The sequence below is a fragment of the Morone saxatilis genome, unplaced genomic scaffold (assembly GCF_004916995.1).
Source record: "Morone saxatilis isolate NCDOM2014 unplaced genomic scaffold, NCSU_SB_2.0 Contig18, whole genome shotgun sequence".
Lineage (NCBI taxonomy): Eukaryota > Metazoa > Chordata > Actinopteri > Moronidae > Morone > Morone saxatilis.
Window position 1 is genome coordinate 28280309 of NW_023339740.1, and position 9254 is coordinate 28289562.

Consider the following 9254-nt stretch of genomic DNA (forward strand, 5'->3'; position numbering starts at 1 on the left):
ATGATTAATGATTAATGATTAATGTAGTTATAACAGATTTATCAGAGCTAGCGATGCTAACGGGCTAGCTACCGTCTCTCAGACAGGAAACACGTCACAGCAGGTACCGGTCCAGAGCGCGCGGTTCGGAGCGTACAGGTGCTGTCACAGTCCGATACCTGTTGGTGTTCGTGACGAACAGGTGACTCTACCTGAGGAAGGCTCGCGCTCGCTCAACGTGCTGATCCTCTTCGGCCGCACGTGTTGACTTCCGCCTCGAGAGGGTTAACGTGGTGACGTAGGACGTAGCACGCACACGACGTGCAGCCACAGAGCGTTTTGTTTTTTATCAACAATAATAATGTTAGATTGCAGTTTCTCTTTGACTTTATTCACTTTATTTATACATTATTAAACAACTAGACACGTATTAGTACGGCGGAGTGTTAGGGACAGACGAAGAGAACTAATATTATTATTATTGTTTGGAAATGACGAGAATAAAGTCGTAATATTAATAATAATAATTAGGAATAATTGGAAAATTACTATGTAAAAAATAAAATACATTATTATTTTTCATACTCTCTTTCTTTTGTTATGTGTATGTGTTTATTGTTGTTGGTATTGGTTGGTCAAAATGATTATTTTTACTTGTATTGACATGTTTGTTTATTTAAAATTTGATCAATACAAAAACTAAATTATAATCAGAATCAGAATCGGGTTTATTGCAAAGTATGTTTTCACATACAAACAGAACATAGAGAAATATAAATAAAGACAAAAATGGAGACAATATGTAAAATATCGTCTCCATCATTAAAGATACCACACATACACACAAGTTACTTTAACAATGTAATCCCAGTTTCTAATTACCTTAGAAAATGTAACTAAGTAACTTAATCCAGGTATCACAATATTAAAGTAACTTGATTACTTTCTGTTACTTTTGGATTATATGCAAATAAATACAAGATTCAAGAGGTTTATTGTCATATGCACAGTAAGAAACACAGTGTTTATATGTACAATGAAGATCCAAGAGAAAAGAAATATCAATAAGCAGTATTGATGTGAGTGTAAGACAGACGATCAATGCATCAGAAAACAAAATGGAAACCAACATTTTTAGCAGCAGAAATGTGTTTTTCTCTGCTCAGTGTTTTTTAAAATTTATTTTAAAATTGTAATTCTGCTATTTTTACTAAATGTAACTATAGAGGATTACAGTTACCTTTTTTGTATCCTGATATACCTCAGTTACATGTAATCCCCATATAATAATGTATCCTGTTAAAATGTCATTTAAAACCGTCTCCTGCTTTGTTTCACTGTGTTTATTCCAGCTTTACAGACGAGCACTGAAGCTTTTACAACAACATGATGCGTAAATAAATGTTATTAATATCAATTAATGTCGTCAGTTGTTTATTTTACTCAGGGAAATATTGTAGTCATAACACAGAGGGGTCAAATCATTTCATTTAAGAATTTAAATACTAATAAATGTTATACCCACCAACAACCTTGAATCTATGTGTGACATTAATGCAGACATCCTTCACACTGCTAACCTTTCATTAAATAACAGTCGGATTGTCTCTCCTTCCTCTTTATGTACAGTTCTCTATGTTTATTGCTATGCACTACTACTAACTACACCGTGTGTTCAGACATAGACGTATCAGAATCAGGTTTATTGCTGATATTATGGTGCATAACAATGAAGATAGTGAGAGAAGAGACAAATAAAAAAAAACAAGTGGTGCAAAAGTCAAGAAGTGTGCAATAAGGAATATGAAGCGTGCAAATATAAAGAATAAAGAATATGTGCAATGTGCAAAGATAACCACCCAGAAATATGAGTGAGTAACACGGTGAGTCACATGAGGAGACTTTAGGGAAGATGAGACCATGAAGTATATAAATAAAGTATATATATATATATAGTTCAACCATATTATAAGCTCATATACAAACATATATAATGATGTTATTGTGTAATGTGTAGTAACTGTGCAGTTGTACAGTCAGTGCTGCGTTCAGGGTCTCACATTGTCATGCAGATGTTTCCCTCCAGCCGCCAGAGGGTTCAAGGAGGTGTGGTGTTCAGGTGTTGGAACTGCTCGGCCTCTCAATGGTAACCTGCATGAGCAGAGCGCACGCGCGCTCTTCCTCCTCGCTCCTCGTTCCGCGTGCAGCGCTTCGGTCGTTCGCGCGCGCCAAAACCAATCACGTCGGGGGCCCGATTTCCCCGTGACGTCTGTGGTTGTTGACATGACCATTAGCGCGCGCGAGCGCGTGCCGTGACGTCAGCGGGCAAGCATGCGGGGTGGGCGGGGCTGAACGCGGAGCGGGGAGTAGACAAAGGAGCAGACCAAAGCGAAGTTGTGGGAACGGGTTCACTCGAACTGATTTTCTGTCGGCTCAAAGGTTTAATTCACCTGATGGGACGCACGCACTGGATTAAATCAGGAAACATATTTCTAGCAGGTAAGGCTGTATAATAATGTCAGCCATCAACAAATAAACAATAATATATAACCCTGGGAGGGAGCAGCAGAAACGTTGAGATTTATCAGAATCAGAATCAGAATCAGGAAATACTTTAATAACTCCCAGAGGGGAAATTATTTAAAAAAGGCACGAAAACTCTCGTTTAGAGAGGACAAACTTCACAGAGTACAGTGGAGAAGAAACAAGAACAACAAAAGAGAATAAAAGCTTAAGAAATGTTAATAAAAACGCGAACTCAAAGGCTGGCCCACGCAACCCGCTAACAGCCCAAGCATGCACGCCTCCTCGGCCCACTTCAATTTATTGCATTTATCCTTTACTGGAAGTGTTTTCTAACACTGTGTTTGGGTTTTGAAAGAGAGTACAGTCGAGGAGGACTCACTGGTTGGTTTGACTAACAAACAGCTGCTTTACTTTCCCACCTCACACCAGAAGATACCAGACAGTCGGACCACAACAAAGAGCAGCCAGTAGATTATACCGATCAATGCTTCAGAAATGGATCACAGTGAAGGAATGTAAATGTGTGTATCAGCCTATTTTCTGCCAAACAGCTCCATGGTTTACAGTGTCAGTCTGTATCTCATAACCTTTTTCCCAGCATTATTAGTAGGGTAAACACAGATGTTACCAATGATTGAGGTCAAACAGAGTCAGGTTGTGGCTGTTTGCTCACTGGAAAGGCTCTGCTACACTAAATATAACGGGACCTTAATTAGTACAGCCTATCGTTTATAGCACCTGTTGTTTTACCCTACTATTTCAGGTCAAAATGGCTGCTGTGAAAAAGGATTGCTGTGAAATAAATGTCTTCTGAAGATTTCCTCTTGCGCCTCCAGTTTACGTTTGTGGTTCTGGCTCATCTGATATAACGAAGGGTCAACTGCGATCCCCATTAATGAGCTGTCCAGATCACACAGGTAGCCCGCCTAGCGTATTGATGTCTTTTTTGCTCTTAAGTGGGACCATCAGTTACATAAGAACAAGCGAAGAAGAAGACTGAACTAGACGGAGACTGAGAGCAGAAATCATCAGGAAACTGTCTTTACTGTGAGGGGATAAATCAACTGAGAAGGCGACGCTCATTTCTCCATAAGACTGAATGGTATCAGTGGTGTTATTGCAACCAGTGGAGCGCCCCCTGCTGGTTGTTACACAGAATGCTGTGTGTTATATATACAGTCAGTGACTTTAACGCACGGAGTGATCCCTCCTCTTCAACACAGACGATCTTCGGAGTCAGCCGCTCCGCCGACACGTCGGTCCGGATACTCTGCCTGGAAACACCGAAAACTAATCGGAACCAGCGGCCGACAGAGACGGACGGGTCTCACAGGATACGAGGGGGTCGACTAGGTGGGATAAAATTCATTTATGTTCCCTGACAGCAGCTCACACACACACACACACACACACTGTAGGCGGAGCTCTCTGGGTTGTAAACATGTCAGATTGTGGTTCAGTCACATAGAGGAGGCTGTTACAGACAGTGTGGTCGAGATAAGGCCCACAGGTTACACAACATACACTATTCACCTTTATTATTGATAACAGGCAGAATGAGACTCAAACAGCATTAAAAAGATGATTCATCAAAGGTTGTTGGGGTTCTCCTCCATTAATATTATTATATTTAGTGCAGTTAAAGGTTCTCAGTAGAACTTTATTCAGACCCGAGTTTCCACTTTAAATAAATAATGTAAATAGTTTATTACAAGAAAACTACACTAGCCTATATAATACTGTAATACTATATATATCAAAAATAATAAACAAATTCATTCAACAGTTGTTTTTAGTAAAATATTAAATATATAGTTATATAGTAAAAATATATAGTAAAAAAAATTAGTTCTGTCTGAGCCGAGCTACAGCATTAGTTGTGGGCCCGAACCAGGCGGGTTGTAGATAGAAACAGTCGCAGCTGCAAATAAGGACAGCAAAGCTAGATGGGTAAAAACAAACATACAAATATGTGGAATAAGACTGAACAATGAATCCAGATAAAAGGTCAAATGTGTGTATAAACAGCATTGTAATGAAGTACTGTAGTTCTGCAGAGCTGCCCTGACCTACAAGTGATTCCCACGCTAATCATGAATCATATCACAATATCTGTCAGAATAATAATGTGTTTGTAACACATCGTGCAGCAGTAATAACCAACAACATAGAAGTCAAGCTTCTGTGTAAGTGAAGCTGACTCAGGATGAATGAGACAAACTCACTCTCACCTCAACTGAATCAATAATGCAGATAGACTGTAATTAATCTGCTGGGGAGACTTTATTTATCTTAATTATTTCCTGAAGCTCATTCATGGCAGAAGTGCTTCATTTACTGACAGAAAGCAAACACAAAATAAACCTTCAGTGTGTGTGTGGATGGGGGTCGTCTCCTGTAGGAATCAAACTAGCAACCCTTCATCAGTAGAGAATAGAAAGCGAACGGACAGAGCAGCTGAACCCTGCAGCTGCACACTGAGGCTCCCCTCAGAGGGGAGAGACAGATCCAGTTTACTCCGAAGCGAAGAGGGCAGCGCTGGAGATAAGAAGGCAAAAAAAACAAAACAATATCTGAGAGAAAGAAAGAAGGGAGCTATATTTAGCCCGGCTTTCTCTCCGGCTGTGACAGCTGGGGAGGGGAAGCGAGGCGACTGCACTGAATGCTGATGGAGACGCTCTTAAGTTCATGAATGAAGCATGTGTAGCTCAGATGAACTTGTTACGCTGCTCGCCTGTTACATTGCTCAGGGTTTCATTTGGAAGGAAAAAGAATTCCTAAACATTCAGATAATATCAAGTTAATGTTAAGATTGGGTTCTCAATCATCTTCATTTTAGGGGAGGACGTGGTTTTTATTTTCATTCCCTTTCATTGTGTGATGGAAGCCCAAAGTGTCCTGTAGGAACTGAGTGAAGCTTATTCTGTTCAAAAGATTCGGACCATCAAATACGTCTTGTGCACTTGGTACGTTTAAACATGTGTAGAGATCTAAACGGGTTAAACCCGGTAGGTTTTAAGAGGTTTTATACATCGAGATCATTTCTATAAAATCCACACCAGGCTTTTAAAGGAGACCTGCATCTATTTGGGACCTATTATTGGAAGTTAGCTCAACCTTAATCCAAAAACATTATGTATAATAGTAAAACACTGACATTTTGCTATAATACTTCCATGCTTTTACTTTAGTAAGGTTTAAAATGAAGGACTTTTACTTGTGGAGTATTTTCAAACTGAGGTTGTTATAAGTACTTTTGCTTAAAGGACCAGTGAGGAGGATTTAGTGGCATCTAGTGGTGAAGTTGCAGAGTGTAACCAACTGAAACTCAAATAGGTCTTGTGCACTTGTGACAACCCCATTGTGGGCTCGGTGAGCTTTAATGAATGTGACAACCAACCCTGCGCTCCCCTATCTTAACGTCCGTCCAACAGAAGCTGCTCGTCTGATGTTATATTTAGGTCTGGAGTAAAGGTTGGCACCATAATCAACTTTTATGTGAGAATTATCACAAGTTATTGCTTTGTGGTTCAGCCAGAGACCCACAGCCGTAACACATTTGTGAGGCAGTTAATCTCTCATTTCGAAAGGCGTGCTCCCTGTTTTACTGCCACCCATTACTTCTACTAGCAGATTGACACACTGGTTACAATCTCCATTTGTCACTGTGCTGTGAATAAAATCAGTCTGGGGAGTGTGAAAATATTCAGCAGCATTTTGTTCCTGTTTATTTCAGAATCGTGGCAGAAACACGCCGACAGCCCACCAGCTCGTGGCTCCTGTATCTGGGACTGCAGGCTGTGTATAAAGGGTTCAGCTGATTCATTTCTTCAGATTAAATGGAGACTTTCTTCATATTAACAGGGAACATGAAGATAAAACACCACATGATGAAAGCAAGTTAACGTTACATTAAAGTCCTCATTCTGTAAGACAGAAGGCAGACGTGTGCTGACAGCAGGTTGATGGCTAATGAGTTAGCTAAATGGTTCCCTATGTTACGCCACCGGCCAAAGGTGGCCCAAATGTAAATCTATGTAAACAACAAGTTGATATAGAAAATATATATATCCTAATATACATAAATCATTCTCTAAAATAACATGTAAATTCTAAAACAGTTCAAATAAATGATGATCTAATAGAATATGATGCATTGCTGTAGATTAAACTACCCAACAGTAGATCCATTAGCTCATCCTTAATCCAAAAACATTATATATAATAGTAAAACACTGACATTTTGCTATAATACTTCCATACTTTTACTTTAGTAAGGTTTCAAATGAAGGACTTTTATTTATTTACGTATTTTTTACAGTGTGGTATTGGTCGCAGTGATATCAGAATTCTTTTTGCACCACTGAAAGTTGACAGAAATCGATGATAATTTAAATAATGAATCATTTCCTTTAAATAATTCATTAAATATAAATGCCAAATGTATATTCCAGCTTCTCCAATGTGAAGATTTGCAGTGTTTTTAATGTCACATAATCTCTGTGGGTTGTTCAGACTAAATAATCCGTTGCCGTCTGAAAGCTGGTGACATTTGTCTTCATTTTCTGACATTTTGTTCTCTGTACAAATGAGTTGCCGCCCTGTCGGACTGGTGCTGCTGGGCTCTTCTCATCTTGGTGTTTCTGTTTGTCCTGAGTCCTTTGAGTCTTGTGTAATTTCCCAGCATGCATTACAGACAGACCACCGGGAAAGCTCTCTCAGCTCACACACAGCGATGATGTAAAGTGTTAATCAGAGTAAGATGATCCCATCAGTTGTGTCTGATTGAGTTGTGTTTGATTGGATTGGCGTCCTGGACGGATCATTCTGGAATGGATTAGAGATGTCCGAGCTGATAACCCAGAGCGGCTGTGATCTCTCTTCCTCCTCCTCTCTATCTGCATCTCTTTCTCTCTATCAAGCTCTTTCTATCTTTGTCCACTCAGTGAGTCAAACAGATTGTCTGTCCTTTGACTCCTCTTCAGGTAGACTTTTTCCAGATCTGGTCCTCGGGTCCAGACTCACAGTATATGTCATGTGTTCTTCTTTGTGTCTTATTTCTGTCAACAAATCCCATAAAAAGACCAGAACCAACAATAAGGCGTTGGCCTGGTTCTCGCAGTACCTCCCTATCCTCTCTGTGGGACTGGATTATTAAACTGCTGCCTGTATAAACTATTAAAAACAGTCAACCCGGATGCATTTACCTGTGTATCTTCGCTCAGGTGTGACTCGCTGTGTTGGTGATGATGGGAGGAGAGCAGAGCCATGAGAGGAAGGAGAGTAAAGAGGAGACTGAAACACCTGAAGAATCTGTCGGCACTGACAGCTCCGGATCGGCTGCTTCTGAAGGTACAAACACCCAAATTCATCATTCATTATTCAATACTGTATAAATAATCTACTCATTAGTTCCATTTTACTACTTTAAACTTCTACTGCACTACATTTAAGACAGAAATATTTTACTTTTTAACTTCACTGCATTTATCTGACAGCCATCTTCTTCATATATATGATATTAAAATACATCACATTGCTGAAGATAAATCCAGTGGTTCTTAACCTTTTTGGCTTTAAAAAACCGTGTCTAGGAATCTATGATGCAGGACTTTTAATTTTCTTTACATTAATGCTTTGGTACTTTTGCTTAAATTGTAACTAAACCCCTAGATTGTGCTACTTGCACTAGTAAATATCTATATATAGAGAGTTTCAGCAGGAGAAAGTGGTTTGGGGGAGTAAAGGATTTGAATGGGCCACTTCTACAAAATATATACATAATAATAAATGAATACACTGACTGTATATAAAGATGGACGACGACCTCGATACAGCGGCGTCAACCTCACTCACTACAGCACAGACTCTGGCCCCGAATGTCTCCACTTTAAGATATTCTAGCTTCATTACTGTACAGGAAGAGGAGTCGTCCATCTTTATACATAGAGCATGTTTTAATACGACTGAGCTGCAATAAAATAAATAAAATCACACAAACTGCTGCATTTGACTCACACAGACACCCCAGGAGAGCTGCCCCAGTGCAAGATGGGAAACAAGAAGGTGGACAACATGTGCTTCATGATCTCTTGCACCAACTGGTACTAAACTGGTCCTGGTACAGGTGCAGGTTGAGGAAACAGGAGGTGTTCATGTGAGCAGAACTCTGGTGGAGAGCGTGGAGTCACTACTGGGTCAGACGCTGCATTCATGAACCCATCGAAAATCTGAAAACATAGCTGACGCTGAAGTCCAATGTGCTTGTTGCTGTGCTCCACTGCTGCTCTTAAGAGGAAGATGCCGTAGTGTTAATGAGCTTGTGTGTCTAAAGTTTGGATGAGATACCTGTTTTACAGCTCAGTTAATGTCAAATGGATGAGTTCTGTATTGAACTGTTTCTAGCTACATTCAGTGTTACCTTTAAATGAAATAGTGTTGCTTTAGTGTAACTACTGTAAGTGAAGGAGACCACAGATGATTAGCTTCTGTCAAATGATGACATCATGCTAATAGAGGCTAAAGCTAACAGGCACGAGGTTATGTGTGTGTTGCTAAAGCTAAAAAATCTACAGATTTGATCCGTCTGAATGTTTCTCTTCATGCTTTGGATGGCAGAAGTACAGACTAATATTTGGTCGGTTTATGGTTGAAATCCCTCCGCTGACAGTTTGCTGCATTAGTGAGGTTTGAATTTGAATCAGTTGTTTTAACAGTACTGGCTGAAATAAAGAGGTTTGATATTTGCA

General features: G+C 39.7%; 1 long non-coding RNA gene across 1 annotated transcript; it reads left to right on the plus strand.

The window, feature by feature from the left end:
• Positions 1-3708: 3708 nt before the first annotated feature.
• LOC118328232 lies at positions 3709-9254 on the plus strand. The gene is made up of 3 exons (XR_004796732.1): positions 3709-3858; positions 7731-7857; positions 8528-9254. It is a non-coding gene; the product is annotated as an uncharacterized LOC118328232 (long non-coding RNA).